The sequence below is a fragment of the Geotrypetes seraphini genome, chromosome 5 (genome assembly GCF_902459505.1).
Source record: "Geotrypetes seraphini chromosome 5, aGeoSer1.1, whole genome shotgun sequence".
NCBI lineage: Eukaryota > Metazoa > Chordata > Amphibia > Gymnophiona > Dermophiidae > Geotrypetes > Geotrypetes seraphini.
This window is the reverse complement of record NC_047088.1, coordinates 266,841,124-266,857,825: the sequence shown is the minus strand read 5'-3', so window position 1 is coordinate 266,857,825 and position 16,702 is coordinate 266,841,124.

Below are 16,702 nucleotides of genomic sequence, written 5' to 3'. Positions count from 1 at the left end.
TGGGAAACTTTAATCAGTATTTTGTAGATAAGGTTGATACTATCCAGAGATTTTTAGACTTGTGTCCTCTGGGAGAGGAAGATTTTCAGAAAATGTTTGGGAAACATTTTGGTAAAACTAGAGGGCATAAATTGAGGTTATGCGGCGGCAGACTTTAGAGCAATGTTAGGAAATTCTTTTTCACGGAGAGGGTAGTGGATGCCTAGAATGCTCTCCTGAGGGAGGTGGTGGAGAGGAAAAGAGTGACAGGATCCAAAAAAAGCATGGGACAAATAGGGAGGATCTCTAATTAGAAAGTGAAGGGTCTAAATTGAAGAACTAGGACTGGAACTGAGCAGACTTGCATGACTGTATGGTTGGGATGGGCTACAATATTTTGGGATGATTTGGAAAGGCTGGAGTGAGCTTGGACAGCAGCTCCAGTGGTTGGAACTTAATGATAGTGCCTGGCAGACTTCTATAGCAGAAATATTTTTATTTAAAAAGACTGGATGGACCATACGGATCTTTATCTGCTGCCTTTTAGTATGTTACTATGTTTACCCTAATATCTTGGGAGGAAGGACAATCTCAGCTTAGCCAGCTGAAGGCTGATTTTTATTCACTACTAGACCCTTCTCATTATGGGTTGGTAAAACAACTTTGATAATGAGATAGTGATTTACTTTAAATATGACATAGAAGTCAATGAGTGGTCAATGAGTGCCAAAAAGAAACACTTGGTAGCACAACCTACATTTCATAACAAGAGGTTAGATAGATCCTGCTGTAGTAATTACAGGACTTTAGCAAACCAATCTGTTTGGATACTTTGTTAAATCAGACAGTTAATGGCCAAATTTCTTCATTCTTGGAGGATTACTTTAAATTGGATAAGGGCCAGTCAGGGTTCTGGATGTGGCACAACACAGAGCTTGTGCTGATTCAATGACAAACACAGTTTGGGGGCAGAAAGAAGAAGATTTTGTGATGTCCATGTTCCTTGATCTTACTCCTGCCTTCAACCTGGTAGACCATCCACAGTGAAGGATTTTGTATGAAGGGGGTAGTGTTGGATTGGAGGTCCTTTTATCTGGAAAACAGTCCTTTGTGGTGAAAGTGAATTCAGAAGTGTCAGATCTAAGGGGTCAGTAGGGTTGCCTCAAGTTTACTTCCATTTTCCATATTTTTAAATGTTTATCTTCAGTCTTTAGGTGATTTTATTTGTAAGCTTGGCATTGAGGGGCATATCAATGCAGACATGTGACGTTGAAGAATTCTTTTTAAGATAAGGCAATTTGAAATGTTTATTTTTGAAGGAAGTATCACAATGGCTGTAATCATAAGAACAAAAGAATAGCCTTACTGGGTCAGACCAATGGTCCATCAAGCCCAGTAGCCCATGGTGGCCAATCCAGGTCCCTAATGCCTGGCCAAAACCCAAGGAGTAGCAACATTTCATACAGAATCTCAAAGAATAGCAAGATTCCAGAATCCCAGAGAGTAACAAGATTCTAGAATCTCAAAGAGTGGCAACATTCCATGCTACCGATCCAGGGCAAGCAGTGAGGTCATGAAGGTGAAAGTGATGGACTTTGATACATGTGACTTCCCTTTGGAGCTGGATTGGGTAGTTTGCCAGCCAAATGAAAACCAAAATTTACAGGTAGTATTAACTTGTATATTTAATTTAAGAACATAAGAATTGCCACTGCTAAGTCAGACCAGTGGTCCATCATGCCCAGCAGTCCGCTCACGCGGCGGCCCTCTGGTCTAAGAGCAGCACCCTAACTGAGACTAGCCCTACCAGCGCACGTTCTTGTTCAACAGAAACTTGTCTAACTTTGTCTTGAATCCTTGGAGGGTGTTTTCCCCTATAACAGCCTCTGGAAGGGCGTTCCAGCTTTCTACCACTCTCTGGGTGAAGAAGAACTTCCTTACATTTGTACGGAATCTATCCCCTTTCAACTTTAGAGAGTGCCCTCTTGTTCTCCCTACCTTGGAGAAGGTGAACAACCTGTCCTTATCTACTAAGTCTATCCCCTTCAGTACCTTGAATGTTTCGATCAGCTATGTGTCCCTGAAAAGTATCTGTTAAAAACAAGTCTGGGGCCTAGCACCTTCCTACCTGCAAACAAACTTCACTCTGCACAACCCCACATGCACAACCAGAAACAAAAACATCTTTGCATACCCAAAGATCACTGGCTACAAATACAAATCCTTCCTAGACAGAACTTTCAAGTTCCAAGCAAACAGACAGAAATCCTGGCTGGGAAACCACATAAATAAAGCCAGACAGACCTACAACACATTCCGAAAATCAATTAAAACCGCTTTATTTGACAAATTCCTTGCTTAATCAGATGACCTCTCTCAGGTATTCTTTCCCCTTATTACCCCAATGTATTATGTAACTTCTTTCTCTCATGTATTCCTTCCCTATGCTTCCCTAATCATCATGTAACTCCCTTCTTCTTGCATTGTGTAATTCGCTGATTGTCCAGCCTTCTTTCTATATGAACCGCCTAGAAGTCAGTTTGACTATGGCGGTATAGAAAAATAAAGTTATTATTATTATTATTAAGTAAAAAAGTATCTTATCTTAAAATGTGGTTGGTTATGGAAGTTAGGCCATATCTAATGCTGGAAGGATTGACAGGAATACTGAGAAGGAACATCCAGATGATGCAGAATGCTGCAGCTTGGTTAGTTTTAAGTGAGACCAAAAGGGAGTGATACAGCTCAATGATACCAGTATTAGCTCTGCTGGTGCCGACAATGAATATCATCTGGGTACATTCATAGCTTCCGGATACCGGCCTGTACCTTGCATCATTCTCCCCTCCCTCCCAAACCCTCCCAAAGGATCTTACACCTTGCTAGACCTCCCTCAACATGACCCAGTCCCTCTGAACTAGCTAAGCATTCCATTCATATAACTTAACTCCTCTCTCACTCCCCCAACCAGTCAAGCACCGACCTACATGATCTGATCCTCTTCCCCACCCCCAACCAGTCAAGTACTCCCCCACATGACATGATATCTCAATCAAATATGTCCCCATGTCCAGGAGGCCCCCTGACTTTCCATAAGCACTGGAAAAACCAGTGACGGTTACTTAGGCCTGAGGGAGGCCTGCTGGGAAGTGGGCGGATTGGAGGAGAATTGAGTCAAGTAAGAGGGTACATGACTGGTTTGGGGGGCTCAGGAGGAGGATTGGGTTGTGTTTAAAGGGGAACATATTCCCTAATGCGGGGCCCAACCAATATCTAGTTTAAATTATCGACACTTGCTTTTAAGGACTCCCATCCTTGCTCTTCTGCCTCCTTCTGTTATTCGTTTGACGATGACACGTGAGACTGCTTTCAGTTACATTGCCGCTAAACTATGGGTGTGGGTGTGGATTGGATAGTGCTTGAAGTTAGCATAGAGTACGTTACCATATGAGTCAAAGCTATAGAGAGCACAGATGCATTCATTACCTCCTGAAGCCAAAGCAATCAGCACATTTGCCCCATCTACAATAAAACTACTACATTGACATTCCTTAAAGAACTCCCAACCCATCATGACAGCCTCCCAACTTCAAACTGGCGATTTTGAGCCAATCAGGACCTTCAGCCCCTCCCACTGCATCCCAAGATGCATTGGGAAGGGGAAGCCCCATCATTTGCAGCACGCAGCCCTGTAGGAAAGAAGGAATGAGCTTCCCTCCTGACAGGGAAGGTTCTGGGAATGTGGGAGGGGGGCCCAGGAATGTGTGGGGAGTGTGTGTGTGGGGGGGGCTGAGATATCAGGAGAGGTATGGGATATCAGGGGGATGTCAGGATGTGAGGGAGGATATGGGGGATATCGGGATGTCAGGGGGATGGGTGTAAGGCTTCGTGGCTCAGCTGAACCTTGCAGGGGGAATCCCCATCAGCTGAGCCACCAGTAATCCCCAAAACTGACTCAGCTGATGGGAATTCCTTCTGCTGCGATCAGACAAGATAGTTGGTGGGTATGTCTTCAAAACTTGCTTTTGTACGTTTTTCACATAGACATTTTTATTTTTGGAAATGGGCAAATAAGGTAGACGTCCTAAGGACCAAAACTTACACCTAGCTCTTTTTCAAAAATAAAAGCTAGACGTTTGGCAGCTTTGAAAATGGACATTTTTCCTGCTAGGTTTGTGGACGTCTTGCACACAATGTACAACCTCAGATTTAGGCACATTTTTTGATAATGCCTCTCTACATATTCAATGCACAAACTGTCTTTAATCAAAGCCTTTACAAATTGTTTCATCAGGCCTAGCTTTATATGTAGTGGTGGCAGAAGGATTCTATCTTGTGCTACCAAAGGTTCATTGATTACATTTTTGTCCTCCAACCACCATCTATTCCATCGGAGGCCAATCTTTTAGCCCAATCTTCATGTTTGGCTCTTTTAAATAGCAGTACAAAAATTAATAAATTCAACCACATCTAAGAAACTAGAGCTGATGCAGTCTATCCAATGCAATTTTCTGAATCAGCGTTCCAAATAATCCCAGGAACAGGTTTACAAAAAAAAAAACCAAGGCACCAAGAATTTTTTGTTGTTGTTGTTGTTGGCCCAAAGAGTGGTCTGTGATGATGATGGTCTTTATCCCTTTCTTGAACTTTCTGGTGTCCTTATCTAGTTTTAATTCCTTTGGGAGTTCCACTACCTTGGAGCCATTACTGAGAACATTTTTGTCCAAACGCTTTTGTATTTGATGTCTCTGAAGGACAGTATAGCCAACATGTATTCTTGGCTCAAGCGTAGGGTGCGTGCTGGTGTATGGTTTTGTAGTCTGGCTGCTAGATATTGTGGTTCCGAGAGATGAATGATTTTGTGTGTCAGCAACAAGATCTTGAATTTTACCCTGCTTTCAAACGGGAGCCAGTGTAACTCTTTCAGTAGCAGGGTGGCACGTGTCTGCCTTGATTTTCCCAGCAGAAATCTTGCTGCTGCGTTTTGTACTATTTGAATCTGCCTGATCATGTACTTTGGAACACCCAGCAGGATTGCATTGCAGTAGTCAAAGATTGAGAGGACCAGGGCTATTATTACATGGGACATCGCTTGATGGATGAGGTAGGATTTAAGTCCTCTAACCCAATAGAGTTTGTCATAAGCATTTTTTGTGATGTGTTTATCTGCAGCGTAATGTCTAGGTTTGGATTCAGCCGTACTCCTAGGTACCTCACCCCTTCCGTGGATGATTTTATGGTATTGCCGTTGGTTGGCATCTCAGGCCATTTCTTAATTAGAAGTAGTTCTGTTTTATCCTTGTTAGCTACCTACCATTTCCCTCCTGTGATTGCGAGTTAGGCAGAGTGGGGAAAGGTTTGTAGCCACATGACAGATGGATGTCTAAGGGAGGGTTAACTGCACAGAGACTACCAGCTCAGTAGTGGGTAGGAGGAACAATAGTCAGTCATTCAGCACTAGCACACAAGGGAGGTGATGGCTGCTCACAAATGCAGAATCACTGGGCTAAATAATTAAAGTTCGGAGCGTTTCCTTCAGACATCTGGCAGAGCTGCGCTGGGACTCCGAAGGGCTGCGTTGGGCTTTCTCGGCTCAGTGCTGTACAGCTGCCGCACATCCAGGGCCTCCCTCCCTTCAAATGAAATGGGATTCAAAGAGACAAAATAAGGAAGTGAGCTATGAAGAAGACCCACTCCTCCCAATCCATGCAGGCCTGTCAGGTTCAGCAATGACCATGTGCTCCAGAAAAGACATTTATTAAAAGCATCCCACTGGCAGTGCCCTATCACTATTAGCTGGGACCCCAGCAGTGCTCTGTCAGCCCCAAACTAAAAAAAAAAAAAAAAAAAAAGAGTAAATCAGTGAGAAAAGCTGATGTTGTTCTTAAACGTCACGGCACAGATTTTCACAAGTTTCTCTCTTCTGAGAGCCCTATGATTACCCATCTCCGGGCTCTCTCCCTCCTGCCCTAAAAGCTCTGCCTTGGAGATGAACCTCTCCAGAAATGTTTTGCAATTATACTGCAGGATTTATGCATTAGGGTAGCCATGGCGTGCACTATAGGTCTAGCCCTAAAAATGGAGTAACATAGTAGATGACGGCAGATAAAGACCCGAATGGTCCATCCAGTCTGCCCAACCTGATTCAATTTAAATTTTTTTTTTTTTTCTTCTTAGCTATTTCTGGGCGAAAATCCAAAGATTTACCCGGTACTGTGCTTGGGTTCCAAGAGATGAGATGAGGGAGCACATTGAGAGACCTCCTCAGGATCAGTCCCTCTGCTCATCTGCTGAACTCTTCTGGGAAGGAAGAAACAACTCGTGGAAACTGAACACAAAATCCAATGTTGAACCATGTGGACAGAGTGGATTCGATGTCCAGGGACAGACTCCCCTTGGGTAAAGCAAGGAGCGTAAGACACAAGTCCGCTGGCTCTCAATCCCAGTGGTGTAGCTATGAGTGAGCCTTTGGACTGAGGTCAAGTTTCAAGTTTCAAGTTTATTGGTTTTTTATACCCCGATCATAAAACAAATATCTGACCGGTTAACAATAAAATTTAAATAGGCAAGCAAGAAATATTTAATTGTGTTTAGAGAGAGTAGTGAGAATAATAGAAACATATAAAACGTATAAACAGACCTGACAGTGAGGGTAAGTGGGAGGGTTAGGAAAAAGTTACATAGTCTTAGGAGAAATGAGATAGAGGGAAGGGATATAACATGGGGGGCGGGGGTGCCTGGTATGAGTGATATGCTCTGAGGAAGATAATTAGATTGAAAAAGAAATCAACGAATGGATGAGGAAAAGATTAAGAGTTGGCGTAGGCATCTTTAAATAGATAAGTTTTAAGAATAGTCTTAAATTTTGGTAATTGAATTTCGTCCCGGAGAAATTGGGGGAGAGAGTTCCATAATGTGGGTGCAGTTATGGCGAAATTAGTATTCCTGGTGTAAAAGGATTCTTTTAGAGAGGGAATGAAAAGGAGTATTTGATCGGATGATCTTAAGGAACGAGGAGAACTTTGGGGGATTAAAAGTTTATCAAGAAATAGAGGTAGATGTGAGTGTTTGATTTTGAATGTAAGTAATATAATTTTATAACGTATCCGATGAGAGATGGGGAGCCAATGAGCCTCTTTGAAAAGAGGAGTGACATGTTCGAACTTGCCGACATTGTAAATGAGTTTAATAGCAGTATTTTGAACGAGTTGCAGCCGTCGTAGTTCTTTTTGGGGGAGTCCATTGAGAAGAGAATTACTATAGTCTAAGTGTGAGATGACTAGGGAGTGAATTAGTATGTTAATCGAGTCGTTAGTTAAAATAGATCTGAGGGAACGAATAATACGTAGTTTGAAGAAACAAGTTTTTACAACGGAGCTGATGTGATCATGAAAAGTAAGTTCGCTATCTAGAAAGACGCCTAATAGTTTTATTTTAGTTTCCATACGTAAAGGTGTGGATTTAATGTAAATTGTACCAGGTATAGTTTCAGGTAAATTGTACCAGGTATAGGTCCACCCAAAATGATGGCTCTCTTGCTGGGGCTGGCGGGAATCTCCAAACTCTGCCAGCTGAAGACTTCCTCCCTCTCAGGGAGCCAACAGCACTTGCTTTGAGCTGATGCCGACAACCGCTCACTTTTCATGCATGTGCATCAACTGAGCTTGTATGGCCTGCTGACCTCAATGTCTTTAGCTGGTGGGGATTGGGGATTTTGGGTTTGTATGTATCCATGTGTGGGGAAGGGGGGAAGGGATTAGAACTTGTATACCACCTTTAGGTACTTTAAGAATCACACTCAAAGCGGTTTACATACGGGTACTTCAAGCATTTTGTAGAGAGTTGAGCTGGGGGGGGTGGGGGGACCAATTCTGTGCTCATCCACCTTGGGTTCAGGCCCACCTAAAATCAACCATCTGGCTGCCCCTCTTCTCCAACCTGTCTCATACTCTACTGATCTGCAAAAGTGCAGTCATAAGAGTCTCCCAACACACTGACCCTTACAGGGAAACACTGGGCTCAATAGTCATAAGAACATAAGACTAGCCTTACTGAGTCAGACCAATGGTCCATCAAGAACAGTAGCCTGTTCTCACGGTGGCCAATCCAGGTCACTAGTACCTGGCCAAAACCCAAGGAGTAGCAACATTCCATACAGAATCTCAAAGAATAGCAGGATTCCGGAATCCCAGAGAGTAACAAGATTCTAGAATCCCAAGGAGTAGCAACATTCCCCCATGTTTTTCTCAATAATAGACTATGGGCTTTTCCTTCAGGAATTTGTCCAAACCTTTCTTAAACCCAGCTACGTTATCCGCTCTTACCACAACCTCTGGCAACATGTTCCAGAGATTAACTGAGTGAAAAAATATTTCCTCAGATTAGTTTTAAAAGTATTTCCCTGTAACTTCATCGAGTGTCCCCTAGTCTTTGTCATTTTTGATGGAGTGAAAAATCGATCCACTTGTACCCGTTCTACTCCACTCAGGATTTTGTAGACTTCAATCCTATCTCCCCTCAGCCGTCTCTTTTCCAAGCTGAAGAGCCCTAACCGTTTTAGTCTTTCCTTATACGAGAGGAGTTCCATCCCCTTTACCATCTTGGTTGCTCTTCTTTGAACCTTTTCTAGTGCCACTATAACTTTCTTGAGATAAGGAGACCAGAATTGAACACAATACTCCAGATGAGGTCGCACCATGGAGCGATACAGGGGCATTATAACATTCTTAGTCTTGTTAACCAAAACCTTTTTTAATAATTCCTAGCATCCTATTTGCATTTTTGGCCACCGCCGCACATTGGGCAGAAGATTTCAACGTATTGTCTACGATGATACCCAGATCTTTTTCTTGGGCGTTAATCCCTAAGGTGGACCCTAGTATCCGATAACTGTGATTCAGGTTATTCTTCCCAATGTGCATCACTTTGCATTTGTCCATGTTAAATTTTATCTGCTACTTGGACACCCAGTCTTCCAATTTCCTAAGGTCCGCCTGCAATTTTTCACAATCCACATGCGTTTTAACAACTTTGAATAGTTTAGTGTCATCTGCAAAATTTAATCACTTCACTTGTCGTTCCAATTTCCAGATCGTTTATAAATAAATTAAATAGCACTGGTCCCAGTACATATCCCTGTGATACTCCACTGTCTACTCTCCTCCATTGAGTAAAATGACCATTTTACCCTACCCTCTGTTTTCTATCCGATAACCAATTCCTAATCCACAACTGAACTTTGCCACCTATCCCATGACTCTTTAATTTTCTCAGGAGCCTAACAATCATAGTTTACTCACCATCTATGACTTGTCAATAAAGAAGCAGCTCATCCTGCTCTTGCCCCACCCCCTAAAGTCCCTGAGGGCATTGCTCTGAATTTGATTGGTTGAGCAGACAACAGTCAGATGCTAATCAGTCAATCAAATTCGGATCAGTACTGTCAGGTCATTCAGGGAGTTCGGAGAATCCCCAGCCAAGAGCCCTGGTTTGTTTTTTTGTTTATACTTTTTCTTTGATGCAGTTGACTGGTTGAGCAGACTGCCTACTCAAAAACTGCATCAAATAAAAAATCAAGGCTGTAGAGCTGGAGATTCACTGAATCCCCTGAAAGCCCTCACTGCACGCCACTGTCTCTGCCCCTCTAGCCTCTACATGTTTCTTATATAGGATTGTCAACCGGTCAGTATTTGCTGATCTGGTGTCTTTTTTTATCATCATCAGCACCAGAAAACCAGCCTCGCATGTAGGAGGCATTTTTCTTCTTGATTGTCAGTTTCCAGACAAGCCCAACCTCCCCCATCCTCCCCTTTTGACTTACACAGTGAGAGGAGATCTATGGCAGGGATGCCCAAAAGGTCGATTGCGATCAGCCAGTAGATCACGAAGGCAATGCGAGTCGATCGCGGACCCATCCCGGGCTCCGTGATAGACTCACGTTCTACCTGCTCCCCGACGCCATGGAGAACTGCCGGGCCGAGCAGCCTTCCCCACCCAACGTCAATTCTCACATCGGAGAGGAAGTTCCGGGCCAGCCAATCACTACCTGGCTGGCCCAGAATTCCTTTCCAACATTAAAATTGATATTGGGCAGGGAAGGCTGCTTGGCCCGGTGCTCATGCATCTTCTTTACAGCGTCAGGAAGCAGGGAGAGCAGAACTCAGCAGCAGTGGCTTGGGGACCTGTTCCCCGATGGCGGTAGCTTGCGGGCAGGCAAGGAGAAAGAAAGGCAAAGAACAAAAGGGGGCAGGCAGGGAGACACAAAGAAAGTAGGGGGGCAGGGAGACACAAAGAAAGAAGGGAAACAGAAAGAAATGGGGGACAGAAAGACAGGGGGCATGGAGAGAGAAAGACAGACAAAAAGAAAGAAGGGGGCAGGGAGAAAGAAAGAAAGGGGAGGGGGCAGGGAGAGAGGAAGAAAAAGTTGGGGGAAGAAATGAGGTCTGGAGAAGAGGAAGCATGCAGGAGGCTGAGAGAAGGGAAGAAATATTGGATGCACAGTTAGAAGAAAAAAGTGCAACCAGAGACTCATGAAATCACCAGACAACAAAGGTAGGAAAAATGATTTTATTTTCAATTTAGTGATCAAAATGTGTCTGTTTTGAGAATTTATATCTGCTGTCTATATTTTGCATTATGGCCCCCTTTTACTAAACCGCAATAGCATTTTTTAGTGCAGGGAGCCTATAAGCATCAAGAGCAGCGCAGGGCATTTAGCGCAGCTCCCTGCGCTAAAAACCGCTATCGTGGTTTAATAAAAAGGGAGGGGGTATATTTGTCTATTTTTGTATAGTTGTTACTGAGGTGACATTGCATAAGGTCATCTGTCTTGACCTCTTTGGAAATAAACCCAGAATATAAATAATTCACATTTTTTCTGCGTACAGTGTGCTTTGTGTTTTTTAAAATTTTATTGTTGGTAGATCATTTTGACTTGGTCATTTTAAAAGTAGCTTGCAAGCCCAAAAAGTGTGGGCACCCCTGATCTAGGGTATCAAGATGTACACGTCTGGCCATAGACTTAGTCTGGGCTTGTCTCTGAGACTCTGCAGTGGCAGTGCCCTCTTCTGGCTGCATGGGAGAATAGCATGCAATGACGCCATCTGCTGACTAATAGGTCTTGATAATGTAAATCTGCTAGGGCCATTGTCATCAAGCCTCAGAGTGACCCTACTTGAAGATCAAATCAGTGCAGGAGGGTTGGGGTGGGTGTGGAGAAAGGGCATGTTTCTGAAAATTGGTCACCACACTTTCACATGCTGCCTAAATTCTCTCCCTCAGCTCCCTCTGGTTAAACATTTACATGCCACGTTTCTCAATTGATACAAAGCGGCATCACTGTCTGCAGAGAGCAGGAACACTTTCTGTTCATATACATCAAAGTTCAGAGAGAGCCTGTCATACATCTAAGCTTTATTACCCTCCCAGGTCCACTGGGAGTGATTGAATGCACTGGAAAACTCCCAGTGGTGATAAAGTTATGCAGAAGACGGGGGTGGCAGGAACTAATTAGTACATCTGATTAAACAGCAATCACAGGAGATTCCCACAAGATAGAAACAGGAAGAGATCTTATCAGCACTAAAGAGACAGGCAACGCAGAGGGTATGCAAAAGAGACAAATGGGAGAGTATACAAGCCAGGTGTATGAGGGTGTGGAAAAGCCAGAGGGTGTAGCAGCAGGTGAGATGCGAGTGTGCACTGATCCTTTGTATCACCAAAATGTGGATCAAGATGGACAAGTCTTCCTTGTTCAATCAGGCTTGCCCTTTGGGGTTTTCATATCTAACCCAAGAACAGATGAAGTGGTGGTATAGAATAATTATGCAGATTCAAAAAGAGGGAAAATGGAATGCCTTGACAATGTGGACCACCAGAGAGCCCTAAGGGTAAAGTTAATGACCCACACAGCTAGAAGCTAGAGAAGACATTGAAAACAAACTTTGCATTCTAGTGGAGCAGGAAACGGAAGGCTTCCAGTTTGCATTTCAATGGCGATTGAACTGTGAGGATTGTAGCATATGCTGAGGGCAGTAGAAGGGAATAGATAAAGAGTTCATGTACAGCGGGATCCCCATTATAGAAAGTTTTCCTCTTGTATTCAAAAAGCCTAGTTGGTGCAACTCAAAACATGGCTGTCTACTGGTTATCTACTGCCCTCCTTTTGCTCACACTGATGGTTTTAATGAATGAATTAATCTCTTCTCTAAACTTGTTACTCATTTCACACAGTTTTTAGTTGTTGGAGTTTTTGGCTCATTGCAAGGGACTTCTTTTGTGTTATGGATTCCCTAGGCTAGGTCTTTGCCATGAGTAATCTTGGTTCCTCCCCATCATATCTCTCTCCAGTATCTTTCTCTTGGACACTTCTTAGTCTCTTTCCTTTCTTATATCCCAATAATCAACAGACCTAGACAAAAGGTCACAAAAGAGTTCTTATTAAGCTTACCATAGATACATTTTCTTCATTTCCTTTGATTTTCCATGCTAACTTTCAGGATATGCCTGCCAATGCACAAGCAGTTTGCTGGCATACTAGGCTACAATCTGTCATTCATCATGTAGGCTCTCACCATATGCTTTCTTGCCACCTTTGAAACATGACTGTGGTTGGTACCATATTGATCTATATTTTCTGAAACAATAAGCCTGGAAGGTCAAAATTGCTGGTGGAAGGATAACTCCAAATTATATGTCTGCATCTTTAAAGATAGATATTCTTATTATTGTAGATAAGTCACTCTTGGCAAGCTTATTATTCTTTTGATTCCTGATCCAAAAGACTCTGGAATATTTTCAACAGGATCTTCAATGCTTCTGTTGTCAAAGGCCTTCATCCGAAGCTTTGCACCTTCTTTTATGAGGAATTTGCAGATCTCGGAGCCAGTTTAGCTCTTCCTTCATCGATGCCATCCGTTTCTCCTTCACCGGGCCTCATCCTATCTAAGATTGTGACCTATCTCTCCCACACTTGACAGTCAACCTTTGACCAACTATCTGGTATGGTAAAGTGACTTCTACAATCTTGGATGTGGTTCCATCCCAAATGTTTGAATTCTTTTTCTTTCTTGCTCACCACGTTTAATAGTAGCCTTTCTTCTGATTAAGAAATCTTTTTTAGATCACACTTGCTCTAACTACTCTCCTATTTCAAACCTCTCCCATGTTCTTAAAATTCTGGAAAAAGTTATATGCTTACAAGAGGGCAAACTCCTTGAGATCACTAATGCCTTTCATTCCAGACAGGACATTGAATAGGGTCCCCACTGCTCTATCAAGTTTCAAGTTTAATGAACATTTGATATATTCCCTATCTTAATTCTAAGCGATTGTACATAATATAATAAAATCAGGGGGATTCAGTAACAACAAAGTAACTTATTACAGAGACAGGACAGACTAACGAGATACAAGAGGGAGAGTGGTGAACTACAATAAGATTAAGAAAAAGAGAACGAAGAAGGATAAGACAGGAGGAGAGGGGGGTGTTGTTCATACTGCCTGGAAGTTCAAAAAACGAAAGAGCAAAGGAGTACTCATATTAGTGCATCTCTAAATAAGAAACTTTTTAAAGAAGCTTTCAATTTATCTAAATTTACTTCTTCCCTGGGAGCTATAGAGTTTGCAAATGAGCTGAGATGCCACCTTGAAGCTGGCAAAATTTCTCTCAATGTATCCTTGGAGTTGACAGTAGACTTTGGAACCTGTGGTTAATTCAGAACTCCGCAGTGTGATTGATTTTTAATTTGAAAAAAAAAAAGGATCACATTACTCCTTATTTTTGTAAACTACACTGGCTTCCAATAGAGGCCAGGATAGTTTTTGTCATAAGAAGCGTTATGGTCTTTTGCCATATTATCTGATTAATCAAATTGCTTTCAATATATCGAGGTGTCCTATACGTTTTTCTGCTTTTTTTTTGTTTCCTACTGTACGGGGCTGCTCTGTATTAAAATACATGGAAAAGACATTGTCTTTTCAGGCTGCTAGTTGGGAGAGAAAAGTAGGCCCTACAAGGGGGTGCTGACAGTTCTTGGCCCAACCAAGAAGAGAATGACATAGATATGGTTCAATCAGTGATCTGAAACAATGTCAGAGAATTTTGTTTTTGCAAATTGGCACTTAAGGAAATAAGATGACCCTCTTTCAAGCTACAGGGCCAAAAGAGCGCTCAGAATTTAAGAGGTTGGTTGGTTGGGCTGAGAACTTTTTAGCACCCTGTTGTATAATACAAACATCTGTATTTTATGGAATATTTGGCCCTTTGGTCCCTTTATACTAGAATACCCTTAAATCTTGCCATTCGAGGAATACACTGTTCCCTTCCTTCAAAGGAATTAAATCGGCCGGGAAACTCAGTCAATCTTTCGCTTCTAAACTGGTAGAAATGTGGAATGGGCTTCCTGACTCTGTCAGATTGATAGGTCACTTACAACAATTTTGTAAAGTCCTAAAAACTTTATTATTTACATAACACTTGAACAGTTTACCTAAAGATTCAATGAATCGATGGCTCTACAACACTTATTTTCTCTTATGCTCTTGTTTGGTTTTTTGCTGGTCTTTAATTACTTGTAAACCAAGTCGAGCTCCGATGGAGATGACCCAGTATATAAATTGAAGACTAGAATAGATTAGATTATAGGAAAATGTTAAAAACATACTTATTTAAGCAATTTTTTAGGGAATAATGTGGATATAATGTATATTTGTTATTTTGTAATTCTCTGTGAATGCGTCGTTCTCGCTATGTTAAGTGCGTAGAAATGCGAGGTGTTTGTAGTATCCAAATGAAATGTTATGTTCTAAGTTCTTGCCTCTCTGGGCACAAAGATACTGTGCTTGACTAATTCACATTATATCTGAATGACCACTTCACTTATTGTAATTTTGGTCACATTAAATTAAATTAGACACAGTACTGAGAAAGGTAACAGAAATGTTAAAAGGGATGGGCTCAGGGATAAAGTAACTTACCCCAGGGTCTCACTGAGAATCAGACTCAGAGTGAGTTACAAACACCCCAGATAAAATCCAGTGCATTCTCCGTCTGTTTGGCAAAGGGCACTGGTTCTCAGATATTTCATTCTCCATTCTTTGCCCTCAAAAACACTTTTTTATTTGGAATGTATTCAGGTAAATTTTGTTTTCTGGAGCAGGTTTTGGTGACATCTGCCACAAGCAGGTCCTAGACATGGGAGAAAATGAAGCTAGCCAGCAGAGCTTGGCAGAATGTGCAAAGGTCAGCTTTCTGGTGGCTTCAGATGTGCTTCCTGGGCATCCTGCAAGCACATTCGGGCACCGTGCCAACCCTGACGCAGATCAGACACTTGCTGTTACAAATGAGGTGTTAATTATCATAATCGGGTAATTGAGAAAAATCTAATTATGCACAGCTAATGGATTTACAGTGCCTGCCAAACAGGGGGCCAGGAAGCAGCAGTATTTCCTGCAGGAATGTGGGGCTGGCACAGAATCTGTCTAAGAAGCAGAAAGACCTAACCTTGCCCCTCTACCACTACTGTTTATCCCTTATATAGTGCAGAAAGGCGTACACAGTGCCTTACATTTGACATTTAATAGACGGTCCCTTCTCAGAAGAGCTTACAATCTAACTTGGACAGACATAAATGACATATAGGGTTGGGGATGCGGAACCCAAGGTGAGAGGAGTTAGGATGGGCTTTTAAGTGGGTCTTGAACACTGCCAGAAACGCAGCCTTAGGGATTCGGGCAGCTTGTTCCAAGCATACGGTGCAGCAAGGCAGAAGGGACGGAGTCTGGAGCTGGCAGTTGAAGAGAAGGGCGCAGATAGGAGGGACTTACCAGCTGAGCAGAGTTCCTGGGGAGATAAGTGAAGAGAGATAGTGAGAGGCAGCTGAGTGAGTGCATTTGTAGGTCAGTAAGAGGAGTTTGAATTGTATTCGGAAACGGATGGGAAGCCAATGAAGTGACTTTAGGAGAGGGGTGACGTGAGTAAATGGCTCTCCCGGAATGAGTGAAGCAGCTGAAATCTGGACAAATTGGAGGGGAGTGAGATGGCTGAGCAGAAGACCTGAGAGTAGCGAAAATCGGCACCGACTAAGACGGCGCTAAGGATGATTCTATGAAAGTTAGGCAGACTTAGTGCCACCTAAGCGGAATGAAATGTCGCCAGGCATCCTAACTTTAAGTCAACCATATTTCTGCCAGGACTTCTTGGGAGAGTTCTGGGGTACGAGAGTGGGAGTGGCCTTTGTACTCTGGTTGAGTTTGGTAGGAGGAAGTTGATTGGATATATTTCTGGTGTTTGATCTGTTTATCGTTTTATAGCATGGGTGATGGTGATAAGCTGCTTTGTTGGTGGGGAGCATTTTCTCTACTTGGGTCTCCAGTGGGTGGGGATGGTGGGCCAGAGAAGGGTGCAGATAGGAGGGACTTACCAGCTGAGCAGAGTTCCTGGGGAGATAAGTGAAGAGAGATAGTGAGAGGCAGCTGAGTGAGTGCATTTGTAGGTCAGTAAGAGGAGTTTGAATTGTATTCGGAAACGGATGGGAAGCCAATGAAGTGACTTTAGGAGAGGGGTGACGTGAGTAAATGGCTCTCCCGGAATGAGTGAAGCAGCTGAAATCTGGACAAATTGGAGGGGAGTGAGATGGCTGAGCAGAAGACCTGAGAGTAGCGAAAATCGGCACCGACTAAGACGGCGCTAAGGATGATTCTATGAAAGTTAGGCAGACTTAGT